The sequence below is a fragment of the Hyperolius riggenbachi genome, chromosome 6 (genome assembly GCF_040937935.1).
Source record: "Hyperolius riggenbachi isolate aHypRig1 chromosome 6, aHypRig1.pri, whole genome shotgun sequence".
NCBI lineage: Eukaryota > Metazoa > Chordata > Amphibia > Anura > Hyperoliidae > Hyperolius > Hyperolius riggenbachi.
Window position 1 is genome coordinate 217449537 of NC_090651.1, and position 27710 is coordinate 217477246.

Here is a 27710-nt window from a genome sequence, read left to right on the forward strand (position 1 = left end):
TTTAGGGGCCCTAAACCGCGAGGAGTAGTCTAGAAAACAAATGCTTCAAAATGACCTGTGAATAGGACGTTGGGCCCCTTAGCGCACCTAGGCTGCAAAGAAGTGTCACACATGTGGTACCGCCGTACTCAGGAAAAGTAGTATAATGTGTTTTGGGGTGTATTTTTACACATACCCATGCTGGGTGGGAGAAATTTCTATGTAAATGGACAATTGTGTGTAAAAAAATCAAACAATTGTCATTTACAGAGATATTTCTCCCACTTAGCATGGGTATGTGTAAAAATACACCCCAAAACGCATTATACTACTTCTCCTGAGTACAGCGGTACCACATGTGTGGCACTTTTTTACACCCTAAGTACGCTAAGGGGCCCAAAGTCCAATGAGTACCTTTAGGATTTCACAGGTCATTTTGCGACATTTGGTTTCAAGACTACTCCTCACGGTTTAGGGCCCCTAAAATGCCAGGGCAGTATAGGAACCCCACAAATGACCCCATTCTAGAAAGAAGACACCCAAAGGTATTCCGTACGGAGTATGGTGAGTTCATAGAAGATTTTATTTTTTGTCACAAGTTAGCGGAAAATGACACTTTGTGAAAAAAAACTATTAAAATCAATTTCCGCTAACTTGTGACAAAAAAATAAAAACTTCTATGAACTCACCATACTCCTAACGGAATACCTTGGGGTGTCTTCTTTCTAAAATGGGGTCATTAGTGGGGTTCCTATACTGCCCTGGCATTTTAGGGGCCCTAAACCGTGAGGAGTAGTCTTGAAACAAAAATGACCTGTGAAATCCTAAAGGTACTCATTGGACTTTGGGCCCCTTAGTGCAGTTAGGGTGCAAAAAAGTGCCACACATGTGGTATCGCCGTACTCGGGAGAAGTAGTACAATGTGTTTTGGGGTGTATTTTTACACATACCCATGCTGGGTGGGAGAAATACCTCTGTAAATGACAATCTTTTGATTTTTTTACACACAATTGTCCATTTACAGAGGTATTTCTCCCACCCAGCATGGGTATGTGTAAAAATACACCCCAAAACACATTGTACTACTTCTCCCGAGTATGGCGATACCACATGTGTGGCACTTTTTTGCACCCTAACTGCGCTAAAGGGCCCAAAGTCCAATGAGTACCTTTAGGATTTCACAGGTCATTTTGAGAAATTTCGTTTCAAGACTACTCCTCACGGTTTAGGGCCCCTAAAATGCCAGGGCAGTATAGGAACCCCACAAATGACCCCATTTTAGAAAGAAGACACCCCAAGGTATTCCGTTAGGAGTATGGTGAGTTCATAGAAGATTTTATTTTTTGTCAAAAGTTAGCGGAAATTGATTTTAATTGTGTTTTTTCACAAAGTGTCATTTTCCGCTAATTTGTGACAAAAAATAAAATCTTCTATGAACTCACCATACTACTAACGGAATACCTTGGGGTGTCTTCTTTCTAAAATGGGGTCATTTGTGGGGTTCCTATACTGCCCTGGCATTTTAGGGGCCCTAAACCGTGAGGAGTAGTCTTGAAACGAAATTTCTCAAAATGACCTGTGAAATCCTAAAGGTACTCATTGGACTTTGGGCCCTTTAGCGCAGTTAGGGTGCAAAAAAGTGCCACACATGTGGTATCGCCGTACTCAGGAGAAGTAGTATAATGTGTTTTGTGGTGTATTTTTACACATACCCATGCTGAGTGGGAGAAATATCTCTGTAAATGGACAATTGTGTGTAAAAAAAATTAACAAATTGTCATTTACAGAGATATTTCTCCCACCCAGCATGGGTATGTGTAAAAATACACCCCAAAACACATTATACTACTTCTCCTGAGTACGGCAATACCACATGTGTGGCACTTTTTTGCAGCCTAACTGCGCTAAGGGGTCCAAAGTCCAATGAGCACCTTTAGGCTTTACAGGGGTGCTTACAATTTAGCACCCCCCAAAATGTCAGGACAGTAAACACACCCCACAAATGATCCCATTTTGGAAAGTAGACCCTTCAAGGTATTCAGAGAGGGGCATGGTGAGTCCGTGGCAGATTTCATTTTTTTTTTGTCGCAAGTTAGAAGAAATGGAAACTTTTTTTTTTTTCTCACAAAGTGTCATTTTCCGCTTACTTGTGACAAAAAATAATATCTTCTATGAACTCACTATGCCTCTCAGTGAATACTTTGGGATGTCTTCTTTCCAAAATGGGGTCATTTGGGGGGTATTTATACTATCCTGGAATTCTAGCCCCTCATGAAACATGACAGGGGGTCAGAAAAGTCAGAGATGCTTGAAAATGGGAAAATTCACTTTTGGCACCATAGTTTGTAAACGCTATAACTTTTACCCAAACCAATAAATATACACTGAATGGGTTTTTTTTAATCAAAAACATGTTTGTCCACATTTTTCGCGCTGCATGTATACAGAAATTTTACTTTATTTGAAAAATGTCAGCACAGAAAGTTAAAAAAATCATTTTTTTGCCAAAATTCATGTCTTTTTTGATGAATATAATAAAAAGTAAAAATCGCAGGAGCAATCAAATAGCATCAAAAGAAAGCTTTATTAGTGACAAGAAAAGGAGCCAAAATTCATTTAGGTGGTAGGTTGTATGAGCGAGCAATAAACCGTGAAAGCTGCAGTGGTCTGAATGGAAAAAAAGTGGCCGGTCCTTAAGGGGTAGAAAGCCCTAGGTCCTCAAGTGGTTAAACTCCTTACCACTACTCTATTCAGCCTCATTTGTTTATTTTCTGTTCCCCGAACTTATACAACCACATCACCTCTTGCTATTGGCCCAACATAGGTTACATAACCTGTCCCCTGCTCCTATTGGCCCAATATAGGTTACATAACCTGTCCCCTGCTCCTATTGGCCCACAAACACGCCCCCCCCGTCTTGCCTCCTCCCCACCCATAGAAACACATTACCTGCCCATCACACAGCCCCCACCCCTTATGAACCAAGTAATTGGTCCACCCATATACTCTTAGGTATATAAACCTTGATCTTCAGACTCACCGGTACAGAGGCGCTATTCGTGACCTTGAGACCATACTGGTGAGTCTGTTTTACTGCATTTTACTACATCTGATTGCATTGTGTTTTGCCACCCTTATTTTCTCCCTAACCCTCCCCCACCTATAGTCCCCCCCCCATTTTTTTCCCTCTCTCCCCCCCACCCTTTTTTTCACTACGATTTTTACTCTTATAACAATCCCCGCACAGCCCCTCACCCCCTCTCCCAATATACCTCGAACCACAGCATTGTTACCCATTATTCACGTTAACATAACTATACACCAAAAACCATCAGCACACATATACATCGGTCTAAGGACACGCTATCTGTCTCTGTCTTTACAGTGTACTCCTATCTGTTTATTGCCTGAGGAAGTGGGAACATACCCGTGAAACACGTTGCACTGTTTGTTTTGGAGTATATTAATAAACCTGTTGTCATAAAACTGATGGTATCTTGTCTGCTTCGGGAAGGCGAGTCCACCACCACCTCCTGAGGGATTTTAAGCCTTTTAGAACCTTTTATCCTGCTGGCGCCTCTGTTCACTCTTACATTATCAATATCCACCTCTGGTGGAGGGGTGTTGCCCCTTATTTCCTTATCTACAGAGAGCGACTTTTAATCCTGAGTGAGGACAGGTCTAATCTCCTCACCTGCCTATACAGTGGTTACCTAGGAGGTAACCCACGTTTGTGAGTATATACATTATATACTTTTCATTTCCAACCCTTTGTTTTGCATACTACACTATATTGGGCTCTCGGTATTTCTTTTGTCTTTATCAAGACAAGGGAATTACTCCTGTGCTGGTCATCAGAAGTTTCTTCAAGATTTAGTCTGTGGTTATCTACCAGACTGGACCATTGCAGGGAGGACTGTGTGCGAATAGGTGTGCCATTTATCATTGTATCAGTTTGGTCACACCTCTGTGCATGCTAGATTCAGGGCCATCTCCGCCGAGGTCCCTCTTGTATATGTAACTTAACATTGGAATCAGAGCATTGCAAAACAAAGTACTTTGAAAAACTAAGTGAGTTCAAGATTGGAGACATTATTACAGAATCATTACCATTTATCATGTCTATTAGTGGAGTAGCGGATGGAAAAGAGTGGAACAAATTTTCTATACAGTAACAGTGAGGAAAAACATGCATCTATTTTTGTGAGTTTTGTTTTTTATCCTACATGGATTGCTTTTGCTTTATTAACCTGAGATTGAATAATACTTTGGCCAATGGTGTAACCAAATTATTTTGCCTCCTCTAGACCAGTTTCACATTTCTTCCAGTTTGCTGTCAACCCAGCTTCACAAAAGGCGTTAACGACCACCTGAGCCTTTTGAGGGTGGGTTATCCATACTGATCTATTGAATGTCAGAAGTAGTGAAATTACCTCCAATGCGGATAGCGGCGCGACCGCCGCTTCCGCGTCTGACGTCGCAGTTGCCACCGCTGCGGCGTCTCTGTGCCTCCCAACGGTCCTTGGGAGGTCCGGTCTGTCAATACTTCATAGAGGGTGGCTGGCTCGCGCGTGCAACGCCAGCATCTTTATGGGCTACGGAGACGTGCCAGCTGACCCGGAGGTCGGCTGACGTCAGGCCGCCTTCTGATTGGCTGAGCCTTCTGGGCGGCTCGGTGAATTGCTGTTTGTATTTAAGGATGTGCGGATCATTTGCTCTTTGTCTGTTGTTGTTGAAACTTCGCAATGAAAGCTCTCAGACCTTAGTCAGATCCGTGTGTGCTTGATCCGGCAGGACCCCGGGGATTCACACTTAGCTCAGGAAAACATATTATATTGTATTGATTATTACTGTGTATGACCTTTTGCCTGTTCCTCTGACTATTCTTTGCTCTACGATTCGGTACCTCTGCCAATCTGATCTGTTGCCGACTTCTGCCTGAATACTTACCTTGTTCTTGCCTCACGATTCTGTACTTCTGCCAATCTGATCTGTTGCCGACTATTGCCTGATTACTGACTTTGAGTTAGCCTCTCGACTTTGTACCTTTACTGACCGATCTGTGAATGACATTGCCTGTACGACCACGTTCTCAGTTAGTGATAGCCCCTGTCACCAAGGGCTATCACTTATATGTATTCCAGAATACTACTGTGCACCCAAACACGTGTGATCACACTTTAATAAAGTACTGACTATTGTGCTGATAGAGCTCGCTCTGTTTATCAGATACACCACTGATCATTACATTGAAACAAGCTAAGTTTGCCACGCTGAATGCCTAGTCAGATTATTTGTTTTATAAGCGTTAATAAAGAATCACATTGATTTTAATCTGTTAAATGGAGTGGATTTTCTAAAGAGGCACTGTAGTGACCTATAGTAGAATGCAGTAAAGTATTCAGGATATCCACTTTTATGTTAATTGTCCTAGTTTCAGCATCAGCAACACTCCTTAAAGCTATATATTGTTGTATATTGGAATTTCACCCCACTCAGGCAGGCTGGTATAGCCAGCATGGCTCAGTCGACCTGTGTGGGACTCTGTCATACTAAGCTGCACCAGCCCACATGGTATTTCATATGGGGGGCTCTGTAAGAGAGGAGCAATGAAGCCTCCCCCTTTCCTACAAATCCCTTGTCCATATTATGGGCAAGGGGCTCATCCCCACCTCCGTTGTCCAGGAGGAGATGGGGTAACTACCCACATACTTATGGGGATAGGTCCTGAGTGACTTATGGTGGAATCTGGGAATCCCATTTTAGTAAGGAGCATGGTGGTGTACTCTCGCTTTGCAGCACTGGGCCTCTGGTCCAAATCCAAGTTGTGCACTATCTGCACAGAGTTTGTAGGTTCTCCCAGTGTCTGCATGGCTTTCCTCCCACATCCCAAAGCATAAAGATAAGTTAATTGGCTTCCCCTTAACCACTTCAGGAGGAGAGCAATTTTCACATATCATCGCTGCTTCCATTTATTCGCCAATATCTTTATTACTACTTATCACACCTAAATGATCTATATATTTTTTTTTCAGGTCAAATTAGGCTTTTAGTGAGTGATATTTTTGTTTAGTAATTACCTTATGTTATATGCATTTTAAAGTAAAAATAAGGGAAATAATAGAAAAAAAACACGATTCCTCCATTTACATCCTTAGTAACTTTACAATAAACAGTGCTAACTACAAGTTAAATCCACAACTTTTGCTTATCCATCCTGGCTATTACAATGTTTAGATTATATTCCTAGCACAATGTATGGTAACAATATTGTATCTGGAAGCAAAGGTGTCCTTTGTTCTTTTTTGTGTTTTTTTACTTTCTCGTTGTACACTGTTGACCTTATTTGCAAAAATAACAGTAATATACCCTCATGGCATACATATTTGAAAAGCCAAGTTCTTAAGGTAAATATATATATATATATATATATATATATATATATATATATATATATATATATATATATATATATATATATATATATATATAATTATTATTATTGATTTATAAAGCGCCAACATATTCTGTGGCGCTGTACAAAGTAAGAAACAAACATGGGGTACATAATAATACAGACAATGGTGTACACCAATATACAAGATACATAATTTGTGACAAAATACAAAGCATGATACAACATACAAATTATAGAATTGGTAATGACAGTGATAAAATGAACATGATGAATAAAATGTATAATGGTTACCAAGACACAAAAGGGGGAGAGAGCCCTGCCCTTGCGAGCTTACAATCTAAAGGGAATGGGGGGGGGGGACAGGAGGAGGGGTAGTATGCAGGAAATATATAGAGGCTTTGTGTTTTAGGATACCTAGTAGGAGTGCAATTTGGTTTTAGTACAAAGGGAAGTGGCCTAAGGTAGCGTATATGCTTTTCGGAACAAGTGTGTTTTTAGAGAGCGTTTAAAGGTAACAAAGGTTGGCGAGTGACGGATGTGTTGTGGGAGGGCATTCCAGATCAGGGGTGAAGCGCGTGCGAAGTCTTGTAAACGTGAATGTGAGGAGATGATTCTAGAGGAGGACAACAGAAGATCATGTGCCGATCTGAGATTGCGATTGGGTTTGTATCTGGAGAATAGTGAGGATATGTACAAGGGAGAGAGATTGTGGAGAGCTTTGTAGGCTAGGGTTAGCAGTTTGAACTGAATCCTCTGGTTAATTGGCAGCCAGTGAAGAGCTTGACAGAGAGGGTTGGCAGAGGAAGATCGAGACGAAAGATGAATGAGACGAGCAGCTGAGTTCAGTACCGACTGGAGCGGGGCCAGTTTGTTAGACGGTAGTCCACAAAGAAGTATGTTGCAGTAGTCCAGACGAGAAATTATAAGAGCATGTATTAACATTTTAGTTGTGTTTTGAGTGAGAAAGGGACGGATGCGAGATATGTTTTTAAGTTGGAGATGGCAGGAGCTGGTTATGGAGTGAACATGAGGAATAAAAGAGAGAGATGAGTCGAATATCACCCCCAAGCACCAAGCTTTGGGAACTGAAGTTATGGGAGTGTTATTAACATTTATTGTTACTTCAGGCAGGGAGGTGGACAGAGACGGTGGAAAAACTATTAGTTCTGTTTTACTCATATTAAGTTTTAGGAAGCGAGAGGACATGAAGGAGGATATAGCAGACAAGCAGTCAAGCAGTCAGGAACACGTTTAAGGAGGGAGTTAAGGTCTGGGGCAGAGAGGTATAGTTGTGTATCGTCTGCATAGAGGTGGTATTGAAACCCGAATGAGTTGATTAAATCACCAAGACCATGCATGTAGATGGAAAAGAGCAGGGGACCAAGGACAGAGCCTTGGGGAACCCCGACAGACAAAGCATGAGGAGAAGAGATCTGATCTGAGTAGGAGACTGTGAAGGACCTTCCAGAGAGGTAGGAAGATAACCATGTGAGAGCAAGGCCCTTTATTCCGACATTTGAAAGTATTTGTAGGAGTAAGGTGTGGTCGACAGTATCAAATGCTGATGACAGGTCAAGAAGGATGAGTATGGAAAATTGACCTTTGGATTTGGCTGTAAGAAGGTCATTGGCCACTTTGGTAAGGGCTGTTTCCGTGGAGTGGTTAGAATGAAAGCCAGACTGGAACTGATCAAGTAGGGAGTTAGCAGATAAATAATGGCTTAATTCTGCATGTATATGGCATTCAAGTAGTTTGGATGCAAATGGGAAAAGCGACACTGGGCGGTAGTTGGCAAGTGTGGTAGGATCTAGAGAAGGTTTTTTAAGTAGTGGTGTCACAACAGCTTTTTTGAGTGGGGCCGGAAAGATGCCAGTAGAGAGGGACAGGTTAAATAGCGTTGTTAGTGCAGGCAAGAGAGATGAGGATAGCTGCGGAATGAAATATATATATAATATAAAAATATATACCGTATTTTTCGGACCATAAGACGCTCCGGACCATAAGACGCACCTAGGTTTAGAGGACAAAAACCAAGAAAAAAATGTTTTACTAAACCTGGTGCCTGCATTGTGCAGGGGCATCTTGTGGATCTTCCCCCTCCCTTAATTATGTCCCCTTTTGTACTTTGTGTGTCTCCTTTCTGTCTTCTTCTGCCCTGCTTGTGTCCTTCTCTGTCCCCATGTCCTCATATGTGCCCAGTGTCATTATCTCTGCACCCTGTCCTTGTATGTGCCTGATTTTTCCTTATATGTGCCTGATGTTTCCTCATCCCTGCCCCCTGTGTCATTATCTCTTCCCCTGGTGTCCTTTATATTTGCCCCCAGTGTCCTTATCCTTGTAGCTGCCCCCAGTGTCCTTATAGCTGCCCCCAGTGTCCTTATAGCTGCCCCCTGTCCTTGTAGCTTCCCTTGTGTCCTTATAGCTGGCCCCCTGTACTTATAGATGGCCCCCTGTGCTTATAGCTGCCCCTCCTGTACTTATAGCTGCCCCCCTGTGCTTATAGTCCCTCCCGTACATATAGCTGCCCTCAGTGTCCTTATAGCTGCCCCCCCTGTACTTATTGCTGCCCCCCTGTACTTATTGCTGCCCCCCTGTACATATGGCTGTCCCCCCTGCACTTATAGCTGCCCCCCTGTACATATAGCTGCCCCCCGTACATATAGCTGCCCCTGGTGTACTAATTGCTGCCCCCCGGTGTACTAATTGCTGCCCCCGGTGTCCTAATTGCTGCCCCCGGTGTCCTAATTGCTGCTCCCCGATGTACTTATTGCTACTCCCCGATGAACTTATTGCTGTCCACGGTGTTGTCATGTCGGCGTCCCCGAGCGCCGCCCTTAATCCTCTTTGTCCCGCCTGCCTCTTAGTAGCGTGAGTCTTACCCCATAACACCGCTATGAGTAGCGGTAATCCTCCTTGTAAAGCCGCTGAGGGGTTCACGCTCGCAGGCAAAGTATTTCCCTCTTCACTTCCGCATTAGTGACATATGCGGAAGTGAAGGGAAATACTTAGCCTGCGAGCGTGAACCCCTCAGCGGCTTTACAAGAAGGATTACCGCTACTCATAGCGGCGTTATGGGGTAAGACTCACGCTACTAAGAGGCAGGCCGGACAGAGAGGATTAAGAGCGGCGCTCGGGGACGCCGACATGACAATACCGGGGACAGCAATAAGTTCATCGGGGAGTAGCAATTAGGACATCGGGGGCAGCAATTAGGACACCGGGGGCAGCAATTAGGACACCGGGGGCAGCAAACCGGGGGCAGCAATTAGGACACAGGGGTAGCAATTAGGACACGGGGCAGAAATAAGTACACCAGGGGCAAATATAAAGGACACGGGGACAGCTATAAGGACACATGCTTTACACACTCACATAAGGAGCCGGGGAAAACAAAATAAACGCCTGGGGACGTTGCCGACAATCAGATCGGAATGTTCCACTTCCACTTCTTTAGGGGAGGCAAGTCTGTTTTGGCACATTTGGACCATAAGACGCACCAATATTTTCCCCCTCTCTTTGAGAGAAGAAAAGTGCGTCTTATGGTCCGAAAAATACGGTATACTTTACATCCCACCCTCCCAAAAATACCCAAATAAAATGTTTTTTTTTTAAAGATTATTTTTATTGAATTTTAGCACATAAAAAATACTTAAGACAATAAATCCCCTAGAACAGATGGGGATACCAACATTTACAACCATAAGAAGAAGATTTACATCCATAAACCCATATTTAGAATATAATACACAGCTAACAATGTATTAGTGTATTAAACGCATAGCAATAAGTTTACATCTTGTACATCATAGTGAATAAACAAACTTCCCATGTCACTTAATATTGTTTTAGTTCAATTGCCCCGGATACATTTGCTAAGTAGAAGCACAGACTCACATTGTTCAGTACAGCGGTTAAGTTATGCTTACATCAGTATATCTATAGAGATATGCACTGTGTTGTATGACAACATGGCACAGCAGTTACTATCATTCCTGTAGTAGGTGAGACCCATTGACAACATCTTTTGGCGTTTAACCTTTTTTATATATATAGTTTTAGTCCGAAACAGCTGTGTCCCGATTTTTGACCCATACATCCCATACCTTATGAAATTTAGAAGCACACCCTCTAGCGATGTATGCGACTTTGTATAAATGTAGAGAAGAATTGATTAAGTTTTTCCACTATGGGAGTGACGGGGGGTCCTGTTGTTTCCATTGTAGCAATATGCATTTTCTATAATAATATAATAATAATCCAACTAAAGATCTCTGGGCTCTTGTTGGGGCCAAAGCTGTTACTTCTCCAAGAAGACAATGTAATGGTTCCGGGTGTACATTTATTTTTGTTATACGTGTAATGTATTTGCATAATGCAGTCCATTGTGTGGCTATTCTTGGGCATACCCAGAAGATGTGGTCAAAGTCTGCTGACTCTTCCCCACATCTCCAACAGTTACCAGAGTCGGCCGAATTAAATTTGGCTAGTTTAACTGGGGTCATGTAGGCCTTGTGTAGAATTTTAAATTGTATGAGTTTGTCCTTAGTGGCAATTAAGTATTCAAACGGTTTTATAAGGGCATTCTCCCAGTCTTCGTCGTCAATAGTGGGGATTAGGTTAGTCCAAGGCTGTTTATATATAGATGAGTGAGGTTCTGTAAGAAGAATTATGTGTTGGTATAGGGCGGATAAAGCTTTTTGTAGGTCTTCTTGTTTAAGGATGTCTTCTAATTCTGTGGTTTGTAACCTGACTATACCATCTTTATATTGAGTGCGAAAAGCATGTCTTATTTGGATGTATCTAAAGAAGTGTGAGTTGGTTAATGAAAAATTTTCCTTTAAAGTATTAAAGTCAGTTAAGGTATTATTGGAGATAATATGTGACAGTTGAAAGACTCCTTTTTTTATCCAGATAATTGGATCCGGGATAGTAAAGAATTGGGGAAGGATTGGATTATTCCATAGAGGTGTGTTGGGAGAAATTTGGTTGCATGGGGCTTTGTACCATGCGTGCACCACATTCCAGGCCCTAATAACGACTCTCATATTGGTTAGTAGTGGGTATGGTGCTTTTAGGCCTCTGTATAAAATCTGTGCTAGTGCTTCAAATGAGCCAAGGTGCGCCGCCTCCAGAACCATGGAAGAGTTAGAATGGTCCTGGACCAACCACCAGTGAGCTGTGACTAATTGGCTAGCTATAAAATATTTGTACAAGTTAGGAAAGGCTAAGCCGCCTTCGGTCCATGGTCGTTGTAATTTTGTAAGGCTGATGCGCGAGGTTTTATTATTCCATATAAAAGTGCATATTAATTAGTTAATTTGCATAAAAAAGTTTTTGGGATCCATATGGGGGAGTTTCTAAATATATACACGTGTATTTGGGCAAAGGATTCATCTTAATTAAGTTGATCCTTCCTATTAGCGAGAGGGGGAGACATTTCCAGGCAGCAAGTTTTTGCTTCGTATACTGAAGTAAAGGAAGGAGGTTGTCTTGGTAAAAGTCAAGCGAATCATGGGATATCCATATACCTAGGTATTTAATTTTGGCGACTGAGTCCAAAGGGGTTTGTATGGGAGTGTTTTGGGTGAGGGGTAATAATTTAGACTTAGTCCAGTTAACATGTAAACCCGATAAAGGGGAATAATTTTTAAAAACGTCAAGTGCACCTTTAATTGAGCTGGTAGGGTCTTCTAAATAGAGTACCATGTCATCGGCGTACAGGGACACCCTCTCCTCCAGCCCCCTCACACGAAAGCCCTTTAGGTGAGTGTGTTGGCGTAAAGCCGCTGCAATCGGTTCTATGGCCATCGCGAAGAGGGCCGGAGAGAGAGGGCATCCCTGCCTTGTGCCTCTGTATAAAAGTATGTCTGGGGAGATCATCTGACCTATTTTAATATTGGACTTAGGGCTATTATATATTAACTTAAGCCAAATTTGGGGCCAAAGCCAAACTTATCTAAAGTTTTCCAAAGATATATCCACTCGACTGAATCGAATGCCCTCTGTATGTCTAGGAAGGCAATTGCTCTCGGAGTAACTATACCAGAGGACATCTGAATGTGAGTATATATACGTCTTATATTTATATCTGTTGTTTTCTGTGGCATGAAGCCTGTTTGGTCGGGGTCTATTATTTCTGTTATATATTTATTAACTCTGGAAGATAAGATTTTAGTAAGTATTTTTAGATCATTGTTTAGCAACGATATGGGGCGATAGGAACTACATTCAAGCGGGTCTTTCTCCGGCTTAGGTATTAAAATTACATGTGCTTGGGAAAAGGAGTCCGGTAATCCGCTGCCCGATAAGCAATAATTGTACAGTTTGGTTAGGTGTGGGGCCAATATTCTTATGTGCCTTTTATAGAATTCGATCGGTAACCCGTCTGGGCCTGGAGATTTCTGGGAAGGGAAGGATAGGGTTGCATCCACCACTTCCTCCTCCGTAATATCTTTATCTAATGCTTGAGATGAATCTATGTCTAGTGTTGGTAGCGTTAACTGGGAAAGGAGACTAGCAAGTTGCGTTTCATCACCTGCGAATTTGGAAGTATATAGGTTCTCGTAGTAACGCTGAAATTGTAACATAATTGCAGAAGGGTTAGCTGTCACGTCACCATTCTCCAGCCTAATTTCTGGAATGTTTGATTGATCAGAGGGATTACGGGCTATGTTTGCTAATAATTTCCCGTTTTTGTCTCCTTTTTCAAATACAGCTTGTTGCCATTCTGTGAGAGATATTTAGTTAAATCCGTCATGTGTAAATGTAATAGTCGCTTGCTTTGCATCATATTAGAATAAGAGTCATCGTCAGGGGTGGATGCATATGTCGTAGCTTGGTCTTCCTTTTGGGTTAGTTGCGTTAGTGTACGATCGTGTTCTTTTCTACAGGCTGAAATCCGATTAATGTATTCCCCTCTAATAGTGGCTTTACAGGCATCCCATGTAATTTGGGGAGTGGCTGTGTCTACATTAATGTCCCAGTAAGTTTGGATGGCTGAAGAAACTGCCTCTCCTATATCTTTATCTGAGATCCATTTTGGATGTAATTTCCATAAAGATTTATTGCGATATGCACCAATGTGAAGAGTGAGCTCAAGTGGCGCATGGTCAGATAGACCACTGGGTAGGTATGCTGCTGAGTAAACATGATTTAATAAATCTGTGTTACCAAATGCCAGATCAATACGGGCTGCAGATCTGTGAGTGGAAGAAAAATGGGAGAAAGCAACTCCCCCAGAGTTCTTCCATCTCCAAACTTCAGTGAGCGACATAGCATCTGCCCATTGTATTAACTCAGCATTCGGCACTCTAGAGCGGTTTGTGGAGTCTTTCTGAGCTTCTAGTATGTCATTAAAGTCTCCTATAAGGAGCAGCTTTGCTGGGAGATATTTTTGTAATTTAGTCATTATTTGATGTATTAATGCAATTTGTAATGGGGGAGGGGCATATATTCCTACTATACAGAAAACAGTTCCAAAGATTGACATGTGCAAAATAATGTATCTTCCCTCCGAGTCAATATACGTGTGCAGCATTTTATATGTTAGTGTTTTACTGATTAGGATTGAAACCCCTCTTGAAAAGGTGGAGTAGGTTGAATGTATAGCCCTGCTCACCCAGGGTTTGTGCAATGTTTTCACCAGGGGACTATCTAATTGTGTTTCCTGTAGAATAAGAATGTGCGGTTTGTATTTATGAATGTACTGAAACATTAATGATCTCTTGAAAGAAGAGCGTAACCCCCTAACGTTCCAAGAGATGACTTTAACCGGTGTTTCCATATTTTAGTAGCAAAATCATCAGTACATGTGAGTTAAATTTAAGAAATATGTTACATACCACAGGCAAATGAACACTAGGATGTTTCAGAATGTATATAGATGTAGCATGGGAATTACGTGCATAGAAAAACTTCTTCTTATACATACAAACATATAAACAATACCCTGCTGCTGTAGTAAAACCAAACATAAACAGAGAAACAATTACCACAGCTTCTTCCCTAACTTATATAACACCAGGTACCTAGATCCGTTTCAGACCACAGGTATCTATGTAAACCAGGACAATACCTTTGTGTGGGGGTGACGGTAAGAAGAGAGCAGCTCCGCTGCCCAGCAGCACCTGGTTGTGTATTACTACCAGGAGTCAAAAAACTTTAATACTGGCAGTTAACATTTCTGTTGAATCACTGGGATAACTGTACCTTATGTATATACAATATGTGAGTATACTCTATATTATATAATGTACGTGTGCAGCTGCGTGATGAGCTATGATCACCCCTCCTGCATGAAAGAAGCGCAAATTCAAGGTGACTATCAGCGGGCCCCTGCCGGAGGGGCCCCAGTGACGGGGCCAGGGGAGGGTCGGGGTATAAACGGGATTAGTATGATCACAAATCAGTGACGGGACTCACCCCGGCCCCCCCCCCGCAGCGGCCCAGAGCATCCAGCCACCTAACTGTAGGGTGAAGGTGAGGAGTCTTCAGCATCCCAGCATATCTCTGTACATCGAGCAGCTGCTAGCGTGAGGAGTGTTGTTTGGATACAGTCTTTGCTACTTGTGTAAGACGACCAATTATCTCACTACATTAATAATGCCTTTAGTTATCATTTCTGAGGGAATAGCGATAGGTGAGGATAGGGACCGGCTATCTATACATAGCTTATATTAAACTATATTCTCAGTTAAGCTAAGGCTGAGGAGAGGTGCCGCCCTCCCCTCCTCTCCTCCCCTTTCTGTCTTCAAGCACTTCTCCATTCATTTCTTATAACCTCCTCTCATCTTAAATCATCTAATTAGGTGAACTCGCATATCAGTAAAGAAATGACTTGTAATATTTGAGAAAGGCGCCCTCTAGTGAAAACACTGTTATTATTATACTCCACTATGTGAGGAGGTGCAGAATATGTAAAAGGTATTCGTATCATTACTAATTGCTGAATAACTGTCTGCATTACTCTAATATGGCTATAATGGAGGGCATTTACCTTTAGGGTTGACATATACATATATATAATATATATTAACAGGCAATAAACCTTTCATTATGAAAGAGAGGAAAAGAAGTGAAAGCATATATGACAAGTGATGTATAATTTCGAGAAGGAGCCATGCGCATTGCCAGATGCAGCACACCTTCTAAACAATAATCAAGGGGGAATCGGCGGTCAGTTACTTTAGCCTATGAATAAGAGTATGTTAATACAGCAACCTTCCAATTACCCCCTGACTACTGCACAGTGTATCCGGTCGTCAATCCTTATAACTGACGCATTAGCACATTTTTTTTGTAGCAAATCTAATTCCAATGTACATAGCTATTTAAGCAGAGCATGAGATCCATTATAAGAGCACCTATCCAAGCATTTGTAACAAGGTAAACATCAGTGTAACAAGTACCATGAAAACAGAACGGAGAGAAAATGTCATGGCATAGTATGTTAATACTGAACAAAATGACGGTCAGGTTAATATATTAAACTGGCTGTTAAGAGCACAGAGTTTGCAAACTATTACACGAGAGCCACATTATCATGAAGCAGGAATTATCTACATGTACAGTTTGTGGAGTAGCTCGTGTTAAAAGGGATGCAGTGGCATCACTTAAGCATAATATGTCCTGTACTCCCCACATAGTACTACTGCCTAGGTCCCGCAGCTTAGCAATGTCACTAGATAACGAAAAAGTTAAAAAATAAAAAGATTTGCAAGCGTATATAGGTGGAGCTTTAAGTTCCCGGGCAAAGATAGAGGATGTGCAGTAATGGGGACGGAGAAAGTAGCTTCTATCATTCCAACTTGTAAGGGAGGAGTTATTTTTCCCGGGCAAAGGGGAGTTAACGAAGGCAGGCTTAAGAAATGCAAGGCGGGAAGGAGAAAGTTTGCTTTACTCACCATGAGGCAGCCAAGATGGCGTAATTGAGAGCAAAGCATAAAATGTTTAATATAAAAAAAAAAACATTACAATAAAAAAAAAAACATGTAAATATTTACCTAAGGGTCTAAACTTTTTAAATATCAATGTAAAGATGAAATATTTCTATATTTTTTTTATTTTAAACTTGTAAATAGTGATAGATGCAAAACGGAAAAAATGCAATTACCAAATAAAATATTGTCGCCATACATTGTGATAGGGACATAATTGGTTTAACGGTGTAATAACCGGGACATATGGGCAAATACAATACGTGAGTTTTAATTATGGAGGCATGTATTATTTTAAAACTATAATGGCTGAAAACTGAGAAATAATGATTTTTTCCGTTTTTTTCTTATTCTTCCTGTTAAAATGCATTTACAGTAAAGTGGCTCTTAGCAAAATGTACCCCCCCAAAGAAAGCCTAATTGGTGGCGGAAAAAACAAGATATAGATCAGTTCATTGTGATAAGTAGTGATAAAGTTATAGGCTAATGAATGGGAGGTGAACATTTCTCAAGTGAAAACGACGGAACCTGAATGGGTTAAAAAAGAAAAATACTTTTTCTGTACTTTTTTTCCCACATGTTACCTCTTTCTTTTGTCCACTCCTTTAATCGTGATTTCAGTGTCCTCCCCGCAGATAGTCCCTGACAGAATAATGCTGCAACTGCCGCTCTGAGAGTCACTGGTGGTATGGCTGAAGGTGGCAGGATGTAGCGTTTGGTGAGTAGCAGGGAGCTGTATGACTCTAGTGGTACACCATGTTTGACAGTTGCAGTTCTCTGGGGGAGCAAGGCAACAGTACCATGGTGCTGAAGGACCGCACCACAGCACAAAACCTTGCTGTCCATCACTTTGCATGTAGGAGTGAGGCCTTTTGCTGGAGGGGCACGCTAATGGCTTCAAGTTACCTCAAATTGCATATGGCCCCACAAGTTACCACACCAGAGTCATCTGCAATTAACTTTTTTCTGCTTCGTTTTCTCTTGGGTGTCATTTTCAAGACTTGTCAATAAAATGCCATTTAAACCACCAGCAAGCAAGAAAATACTCAAAATATTTTACTAGGACTTTTTAAATTAACTACATAACGACCGCGTCACGCCAATGAGCGTGACCGCTGCGGCAGCTCCAGGACCGCCTAACGCCAATCGGCATCAAGGCTGATGCCTATGAGAGGCGGAGAACAGGACGGATCGCCATCCTGTTCAATCCAGTAGGCGGGGGGAAGGGAGGAAGGAGAGTGGCATGGAGCGAGAGAGAGCCCCTATGAGGCAAAAAAACCCAATCAAGTGCAGCAGCGATCGCACACCTCCGGTGACATTTCCGTATAGGGAGAAAAATAGGAGGGGAGTCCGATCGCGATGCTCCTTAGCTGGGCTGTGCAGGAGGCTGAAAAGCCTGCACAGCCCAGTGCAACAAAAAAGGGCCTGGTCGTTGGTAGTGTTGGGCGAACAGTGTTCACCACTGTTCGGGTTCTGCAGAACATCACCCTGTTCGGGTGATGTTCGAGTTCGGCCGAACACCTGACGGTGCTCGGCCAAACCGTTCGGCCACATGGCCGAACTAAGAGCGCTGTGATTGGCCGAACGGGTCACATGGTTCGGCCCCGAACGCGCTCTGATTGGCCGAACGGTCACGTGGTTCGGGTAAATAAATACCCGAACCACGTCATATCTCCGCCATTTGTCTGTGGGTTTAGCTTTGGGTAGGCAGGCAGGGTAGTTCGCTCTCCAGCCACGCTAGCCAGGGTCCCCCCCAGTCATTGTGTGTCGCTGCTGGGAACAGTAGTACACCGCTCGCTCAGCCACACTATATATAGCATTGTTTACTGCCACTGTGTACCTCGCTCAGCCACGCTATATATATAGCATTGTGTTTTCTGACACTCTGTGTACACGGCTTAGGCTAGCCTGACTAATATAGCATTGTGTGTACTGCCACTGTGCACCTCGCTCAGCCACGCTATATATAGAATTGTGTGTACTGCCACTGTGCACCTCGCTCAGCCACGCTATATGTAGCATTGTGTGTACTGCCACTGTGCACCTCGCTCAGCCACGCTATATATAGCATTGTGTGTACTGCCACTGTGCACCTCGCTCAGCCACGCTATATATAGCATTGTGTGTACTGCCACTGTGCACCTCGCTCAGCCACGCTATATATAGCATTGTGTGTACTGCCACTGTGCACCTCGCTCAGCCACGCTATATATAGCATTGTGTGTACTGCCACTGTGCACCTCGCTCAGCCACGCTATATATATAGCATTGTGTTTTCTGACACTCTGTGTACACGGCTTAGGCTAGCCTGACTAATATAGCATTGTGTGTACTGCCACTGTGCACCTCGCTCAGCCACGCTATATATAGCATTGTGTGTACTGCCACTGTGCACCTCGCTCAGCCACGCTATATATAGCATTGTGTGTACTGCCACTGTGCACCTCGCTCAGCCACGCTATATATATAGCATTGTGTTTTCTGACACTCTGTGTACACGGCTTAGCCTGACTAATATAGCATTGTGTGTACTGCCACTGTGCACCTCGCTCAGCCACGCTATATATAGCATTGTGTGTACTGCCACTGTGCACCTCGCTCAGCCACGCTATATATAGCATTGTGTGTACTGCCACTGTGCACCTCGCTCAGCCACGCTATATATAGCATTGTGTGTACTGCCACTGTGCACCTCGCTCAGCCACGCTATATATAGCATTGTGTGTACTGCCACTGTGCACCTCGCTCAGCCACGCTATATATAGCATTGTGTGTACTGCCACTGTGCACCTCGCTCAGCCACGCTATATATAGCATTGTGTGTACTGCCACTGTGCACCTCGCTCAGCCACGCTATATATATAGCATTGTGTTTTCTGACACTCTGTGTACACGGCTTAGGCTAGCCTGACTAATATAGCATTGTGTGTACTGCCACTGTGCACCTCGCTCAGCCACGCTATATATAGCATTGTGTGTACTGCCACTGTGCACCTCGCTCAGCCACGCTATATATAGCATTGTGTGTACTGCCACTGTGCACCTCGCTCAGCCACGCTATATATAGCATTGTGTTTACTGCCACTCTGTGTACACCGCTCAGCCAGACTATATACCGTTGTTTACTGACACTCTGTGTACACCGCTCAGCCAGACTATAAAGCATTGTGTGTACTGCCACTGTGCACCTCGCTCAGCCACGCTATATATATAGCATTGTGTTTTCTGACACTCTGTGTACACGGCTTAGCCTGACTAATATAGCATTGTGTGTACTGCCACTGTGCACCTCGCTCAGCCACGCTATATATAGCATTGTGTGTACTGCCACTGTGCACCTCGCTCAGCCACGCTATATATAGCATTGTGTGTACTGCCACTGTGCACCTCGCTCAGCCACGCTATATATATAGCATTGTGTTTTCTGACACTCTGTGTACACGGCTTAGCCTGACTAATATAGCATTGTGTGTACTGCCACTGTGCACCTCGCTCAGCCACGCTATATATAGCATTGTGTTTTCTGACACTCTGTGTACACGGCTTAGCCTGACTAATATAGCATTGTGTGTACTGCCACTGTGCACCTCGCTCAGCCACGCTATATATAGCATTGTGTTTTCTGACACTCTGTGTACACGGCTTAGCCTGGCTCTATAGCATTGTGTGTACTGCCACTGTGCACCTCGCTCAGCCACGCTATACATAGCATTGTGTTTACTGCCACTCTGTGTACACCGCTCAGCCAGACTATATACCGTTGTTTACTGACACTCTGTGTACACGGCTCAGCCTGACTATAAAGCATTGTGTGTACTGCCACTGTGCACCTCGCTCAGCCACGCTATATATAGCATTGTGTTTAATGACACTCTGTGTACACGGCTTAGCCAGACTATATAGCATTGTGTGTACTGCCACTGTGCACCTCGCTCAGCCACGCTATATATATAGCATTGTGTTTTCTGACACTCTGTGTACACGGCTTAGGCTAGCCTGACTAATATAGCATTGTGTGTACTGCCACTGTGCACCTCGCTCAGCCACGCTATATATAGCATTGTGTGTACTGCCACTGTGCACCTCGCTCAGCCACGCTATATATAGCATTGTGTGTACTGCCACTGTGCACCTCGCTCAGCCACGCTATATATAGCATTGTGTTTACTGCCACTCTGTGTACACCGCTCAGCCAGACTATATACCGTTGTTTACTGACACTCTGTGTACACCGCTCAGCCAGACTATAAAGCATTGTGTGTACTGCCACTGTGCACCTCGCTCAGCCACGCTATATATATAGCATTGTGTTTTCTGACACTCTGTGTACACGGCTTAGCCTGACTAATATAGCATTGTGTGTACTGCCACTGTGCACCTCGCTCAGCCACGCTATATATAGCATTGTGTGTACTGCCACTGTGCACCTCGCTCAGCCACGCTATATATAGCATTGTGTGTACTGCCACTGTGCACCTCGCTCAGCCACGCTATATATATAGCATTGTGTTTTCTGACACTCTGTGTACACGGCTTAGCCTGACTAATATAGCATTGTGTGTACTGCCACTGTGCACCTCGCTCAGCCACGCTATATATAGCATTGTGTTTTCTGACACTCTGTGTACACGGCTTAGCCTGACTAATATAGCATTGTGTGTACTGCCACTGTGCACCTCGCTCAGCCACGCTATATATAGCATTGTGTTTTCTGACACTCTGTGTACACGGCTTAGCCTGGCTCTATAGCATTGTGTGTACTGCCACTGTGCACCTCGCTCAGCCACGCTATATATAGCATTGTGTTTACTGCCACTCTGTGTACACCGCTCAGCCAGACTATATACCGTTGTTTACTGACACTCTGTGTACACGGCTCAGCCTGACTATAAAGCATTGTGTGTACTGCCACTGTGCACCTCGCTCAGCCACGCTATATATAGCATTGTGTTTAATGACACTCTGTGTACACGGCTTAGCCAGACTATATAGCATTGTGTGTACTGCCACTCTGTGTACACCGCTCAGCCAGACTATATAGCATTGTGTTTACTTCCACTCTGTGTCTGCTGGGCCTGGGAACAGTAGTACACCGCTCACCCGCCACTGTATAGCATTGTGCTCTGTGTCGCTGCTGGGAATAGTGGTACTGTATAGCATTTCTGTACTGCCACTGTACTGCTGCCAGTCAGCGTGTACTGTAAGGATAAGTGAAATGAGGAAGAAATCCGGTGAAAGAGGAAGGGGCAAGGGAAGAGGTGTTTCCCCTGACGGTTCACGTACAGGCCACAGGGGAGCACCCAAGAAAACCCACTCAATACCGCCCATGTTGTCCAGGACAACAACCCTCACAAATCCAAAAGAACAGGACCAGATAATTACTTGGATGACCTCTCAAGCGTCCAGCAGTGGGTTAAGCAGCACCAGCACATCACGCACGAGGTCCGAGTCCTCAGCCAGTTACAAGGAGCCAGTGGGCACAAAGCTGACACAACCGGCAGCGACACCACGCACACAACTGCCAGATAACCAGTCCTATGAATTACCTCAGGACACAATGGGGTATTCGCAGGAGCTATTCCCAGCCCAACAAACTTCCACCTATGAAAGGTCAATGGAGGAACAGCCAGAAATGTTGTGCCCGGATTCACAACCATTAACTGTGGGAAATGCACCGCGCACTGAAATACAAGGCGAGTCCGAGGAGGACTCGGAAACCCAAATCCCAGAGCAAGTTGGGCAGGAGGGGTTGCAATTGCAGGAGGTCGGCCGACAAGATCTGGAAGACGACGTTGGAGTGAGCTGCGCAGAGGTTGTTCTGGGGAGCTCTACTCCACGGCGGCGGCCCCCCACAATGACATATGACGAGTTTGAGGAGATGGAAGAGGAGGGTATGGACAATGTGGACAGAGACCCAGATTTTATTTGTGAACGAGAACATCGTCGTCGTAGCAGCAGCACAGATGAGTCTGTTGAAGAACCCACTGCTGCACGAGTTCGTCTTGTGCCACAAGGTAGGCGGCGCGCAATTTCAGGCACCACAAGCGTGGAAGTTAGAGTGAGAGGCAAAAGAGGAGGAAACAGAAATCGCCAGCAAGGAGGCAGGTGCTCCAAAGTCTGGGCTTTCTTTGAAGACTGCACTGAGGATGTTACCATGGCGATTTGCAAGGTGTGCAAGACTCGCCTGAGCAGGGGGAAAAGTATTAACAACCTCTCCACCACCAGCATGAGCCGCCACATGCTATCCAAACATCCCACTCTGTGGGCAAACGCGGCAGGACAGGGTACCAGCAACACTGCCTCCCTTGGGTTCACCAGACTCACCACCAGACCCGCCTCAGCAGCAGCAGTAGCCCAGCCATTGCGTGGTTCACAACATTCACAAACATCAGACGACGCTGACACTGTCACTTTCCGGAGTAGTGCTCTTGAGGTCTCCCAGTGTTCATCAAACACAACAACCAACAGCCCTTCCGTGTGCAGCGCTACGGTTCAGTTGTCTGTGTCGGAGATGTTTGAGCGCAAGAGGAAATTGCCAGCAAATGACCCCCGGGCCGTGGCAGTAACAGCCAGCATAGCCAAGCTTCTGGCCTGCGAAATGCTGCCATATCGAGTGGTGGAGACAAACAGCTTCAAGGGCATGATGTCAGTGGCCATCCCACGTTACGTGGTTCCCAGCCGCTACCACTTTGCGCGCTCTGCAGTGCCTGAGTTGCATGAGCACGTGGTCAGCAAAATAACCCGAAGCTTGAAGAATGCCGTTGCCTGCAAGGTTCACCTCACCACTGACACTTGGACGAGTGCGTTCGGCCAGGGTCGATACATCTCCCTTACCGCGCACTGGGTGAACCTTGTGGAGCCTGGCAGCGATTCCTCACCTGCTACGGCGCGGGTGTTGCCCACGCCGCAAACAGCTGCACCGCCGTCCCTCCCACTGGATAACAACAGCAGCACCTACCTCTCTGACTCCTTCTCCTCCAACGCATCTCAAAGCTGTACCTCATCCGGAAACGCTAACCCAGCAGCAGTAGGATCGTGGAAGCAGTGCAGCACAGCTGTTGGCATGCGTCAGCAAGCGTTGCTGAAGCTGATCTGCCTTGGGGATAAGCAGCACACAGGGGAGGAAATTTGGAAGGGAATAAAGGAACAGACGGATTTGTGGCTGGCACCGCTGGACTTGAAACCGGGCATGGTTGTGTGTGATAATGGGAGTAATCTCATTCGCGCTTTAAGGTTGGCTAAGCTGACACACATCCCTTGCCTGGCGCACGTGATGAACCTAGTAGTTCAGCGGTTCCTGAGGACATACCCAGGCGTGGCCGATCTTCTGTTGAAGGTGCGTCGAGTGGCCAAACATTGTGGAAATTCCAGTACTGCTTCGGGGGCACTCGCCAAGATGCAGGAGCGCTTCAATCTCCCCCACCATCGCTTGCTGTGTGATGTCCCTACGCGCTGGAATTCTACGCTGCACATGCTAGCACGCTTTTGCGAGCAGAAGAGTGCAGTGGTCCAGTACATGACGGCGCAGTACCGAGGCGCATCCGGCCAGCTGCCAAGCTTCTGTGGATCCGATTGGGCCAACATGTTGGACCTCTGCCAAGTCCTCCAAAATTTTGAGCAATCCACGTTGCTTGTGAGCAGTGACAACTCTTCAGTCAGCATTACCATACCACTGCTGTGTTTACTGAAGAGGTCAATGTTGAAAATCAAGGAAACAGCTGTCATGATGCAACTGGGGGAATCTGAAGGAGAAAACGATCAGCGTGATGGTACCAACATCAGGCCATCCGCCTCAGGGAACGCTGGCCCCAGCAGCTATGACGAAGAAGAGGAGGAGGAACAGCTGGAGTTGGAGCAGGAATTTCATGCCACCACTGACGAGGGCCAGAGCGGTGCACGTTGGACTTCCACAATTCAGCGCGAATGGTCAGCAGAAGCAGACCAGGAGGAAGGTGACGACTATGATGCATCACAACAACTATCACAACGCTCACAAGAGGATGATGAGGATTCTGGTAGGACTCTTGCACACATGGCTCAATTCATGCTAGACTGCATTGAACGCGACCCACGCATTGTGCGCATTCTGGACAACACCAATTACTGGGTTTATACCCTTCTGGATCCACGGTACAAACACAATGTTCCAAAACTGCTTGAAGAAAGAGTCAGACAGGTCAAAATGGAAGAATACCAGCAGGCCCTTGTGGAGACTTTAGAGAGGAGATTGACATCCTCCCCCTCCTCTAGCCAGTTGTACGCCGACAGACTGACTTCCGCAAACCCAGGACGACCAGGAGGGCAGCAAACAACGCAAGCCGCAGCTAGTGCCCAAAAGGGAACGGTATCGGCAGTGTCCTTGGAGTGGGAAAATTTTCTGACACCCATGCAGCAGCAGCCCACTGAACAGGAAGCGTGCAGATCCACCTCCAACACCGATCGCCTGGAGAAGATGGTCAAGGACTACATGTCAGATGACGTAGCTGTGTCGAACAATCGATCTGCACCCTTCAACTATTGGGTATCGAAGCTAGACACCTGGCACGAACTGGCAATGTACGCAATAGAGGTGCTGGCTTGCCCGGCAGCCAGCGTTATGTCGGAACGCTGTTTCAGTGCTGCCGGAGGCATCGTCACAGATCGGCGTATCCGCCTCTCCACAGAAAATGCAGACCGTCTGACTCAAATTAAAATGAATCAATCCTGGATTGGAAACGACTACGCAACACTCCAGGACCCCAACCAAGTAACATGACCAATGAACATCTGGGATGGTGTAGCGTTACCGGTCCCTGTTTATTGAACCTCTCATCTGTATTACATTTATGACTGCATGGCGGCAAAAAGCATTGCTGCTATATCCGCACGCTTTTTGTCCTCATGCAAGGCCTGGGTTGTTGTGTCTCACAAAGCGTGGCCTTCTCCTCCTGCGCCTGCTCCTGTTCCATCACGTGTGCTGCTGCTGCTGCTGGGTTAGCGTTGCCGGTCCCTGTTTATTGAACCACTTATCTTTATTACATTTATGACTGCATGGCGGTACCTCATGCAAGGCCTGGGTTGTTGTGTCTCACAAAGCGTGGCCTTCTCCTCCTGCACCTCCTCCTGTTCCATCACGTCTGCTGCTGCTGGGTTAGCGTTGCCGCGTGGTCCCTGTTTATTGAACCACTTATCTTTATTAAATGTATGACTGCATGGCGGTACAAAGCATGCTATCCGCACGCTTCTTGTCCTCATGCAAGGCCTGGGTTGTTGTGTCTCACAAAGCGTGGCCTTCTCCTCCTGCGCCTCCTCCTGTTCCATCACGTCTGCTGCTGCTGGGTTAGCGTTGCCGCGTGGTCCCTGTTTATTGAACCACTTATCTTTATTACATTTATGACTGCATGGCGGTACCTCATGCAAGGCCTGGGTTGTTGTGTCTCACAAAGCGTGGCCTTCTCCTCCTGCGCCTGCTCCTGTTCCATCACGTGTGCTGCTGCTGCTGCTGGGTTAGCATTGCCGGTCCCTGTTTATTGAACCACTTATCTTTATTACATTTATGACTGCATGGCGGTACCTCATGCAAGGCCTGGGTTTTTGTGTCTCACAAAGCGTGGCCTTCTCCTCCTGCGCCTCCTCCTGTTCCATCACGTCTGCTGCTGCTGGGTTAGCGTTGCCGCGTGGTCCCTGTTTATTGAACCACTTATCTTTATTAAATTTATGACTGCATGGCGGTACAAAGCATGCTATCCGCACGCTTCTTGTCCTCATGCAAGGCCTGGGTTGTTGTGTCTCACAAAGCGTGGCCTTCTCCTCCTGCGCCTCCTCCTGTTCCATCACGTCTGCTGCTGCTGGGTTAGCGTTGCCGCGTGGTCCCTGTTTATTGAACCACTTATCTTTATTAAATTTATGACTGCATGGCGGTACAAAGCATGCTATCCGCACGCTTCTTGTCCTCATGCAAGGCCTGGGTTGTTGTGTCTCACAAAGCGTGGCCTTCTCCTCCTGCGCCTCCTCCTGTTCCATCACGTCTGCTGCTGGGTTAGCGTTGCCGCGTGGTCCCTGTTTATTGAACCACTTATCTTTATTACATTTATGACTGCATGGCGGTACCTCATGCAAGGCCTGGGTTGTTGTGTCTCACAAAGCGTGGCCTTCTCCTCCTGCGCCTGCTCCTGTTCCATCACGTGTGCTGCTGCTGCTGCTGGGTTAGCGTTGCCGGTCCCTGTTTATGGAACCTCTTATCTTTATTACATTTATGACTGCATGGCGGTACAAAGCATGCTATCCGCACGCTTCTTGTCCTCATGCAAGGCCTGGGTTGTTGTGTCTCACAAAGCGTGGCCTTCTCCTCCTGCGCCTCCTCCTGTTCCATCACGTCTGCTGCTGCTGGGTTAGCGTTGCCGCGTGGTCCCTGTTTATTGAACCACTTATCTTTATTAAATTTATGACTGCATGGCGGTACAAAGCATGCTATCCGCACGCTTCTTGTCCTCATGCAAGGCCTGAGTTGTTGTGTCTCACAAAGCGTGGCCTTCTCCTCCTGCGCCACCCTCCTCCTGTTCCATCACGTGTGCTGCTGCTGGGTTAGCGTTACCGGTCCTTTTTCCTGGAACCTCTTATATGTATTACATTTATGACTGCATGCCGACAAAAAGCATGTTACCTGTGCAAAGAAAACAGACATTTCCCGCATTTAAAAGACAGTTTTCCCTTTGAAACTTTAAAATCGATTTTCTCAAAAACTATAACCTCTTTTTGCTAAAAAAATTTTTCCTCTTGTACCCACTCCCAAGGTGCACATACCCTGTAAATTTGGGGTATGTAGCATGTAAGGAGGCTTTACAAAGCACAAAAGTTCGGGTCCCCATTGACTTCCATTATGTTCGGAGTTCGGGTCGAACACCCGAACATCGCGGCCATGTTCGGCCTGTTCGGCCCGAACCCGAACATCTAGATGTTCGCCCAACACTAGTCGTTGGGGGGGGGGGTTAAGGCCTAGGTCCTTAAGTGGATAAAAAGCGCTGAAAAGTTACTGTAAAAAGATTAAAAATTATCTCCTAGTAGAAAACTTAGATGTAGAAAAAGTTAATTGAATATTGGCCCAGATGAAACCATCCTTAATGACATCTCTTTGTGGTCTGTTTTAATAAACAAGTATTAATTCAGTAAGTACACTGAAACGCTCCTTATTTTCATCAGGTCTATGTTATTCATGCTACTCAGCTAAGGAAGGGGCCATTGTCAATTGTCTGTGATATCACTTTTTCCCAATGGACAGACTTATATGCTGAAAGGAAGACATAAGGAGCAAGTTGAGGTTTTTTATGTGATGAAAAACTATTTCTATTGTGATATTGATCTGTGTGTTTATTGCAGTCTAATACCCACATAAAACTCCG

At 45.0% G+C, this 27710-nt stretch overlaps 1 protein-coding gene and 1 long non-coding RNA gene across 3 annotated transcripts in view; one reads left to right on the plus strand and one right to left on the minus strand.

The window, feature by feature from the left end:
- The window catches only part of LOC137521313 (uncharacterized), an 80516-nt gene extending 65972 nt beyond the window's left edge, over positions 1-14544 (minus strand). For both annotated transcript variants that reach the window (XR_011022091.1, XR_011022090.1), the window contains exon 1: positions 14472-14544. This is a non-coding gene — a long non-coding RNA (uncharacterized lncRNA). The remainder of the gene's footprint in view (positions 1-14471) is intronic.
- Positions 1-27710, plus strand: part of NTM (neurotrimin) — a 1373850-nt gene that overhangs the window by 1314911 nt on the left and 31229 nt on the right. The window lies entirely within an intron of this gene.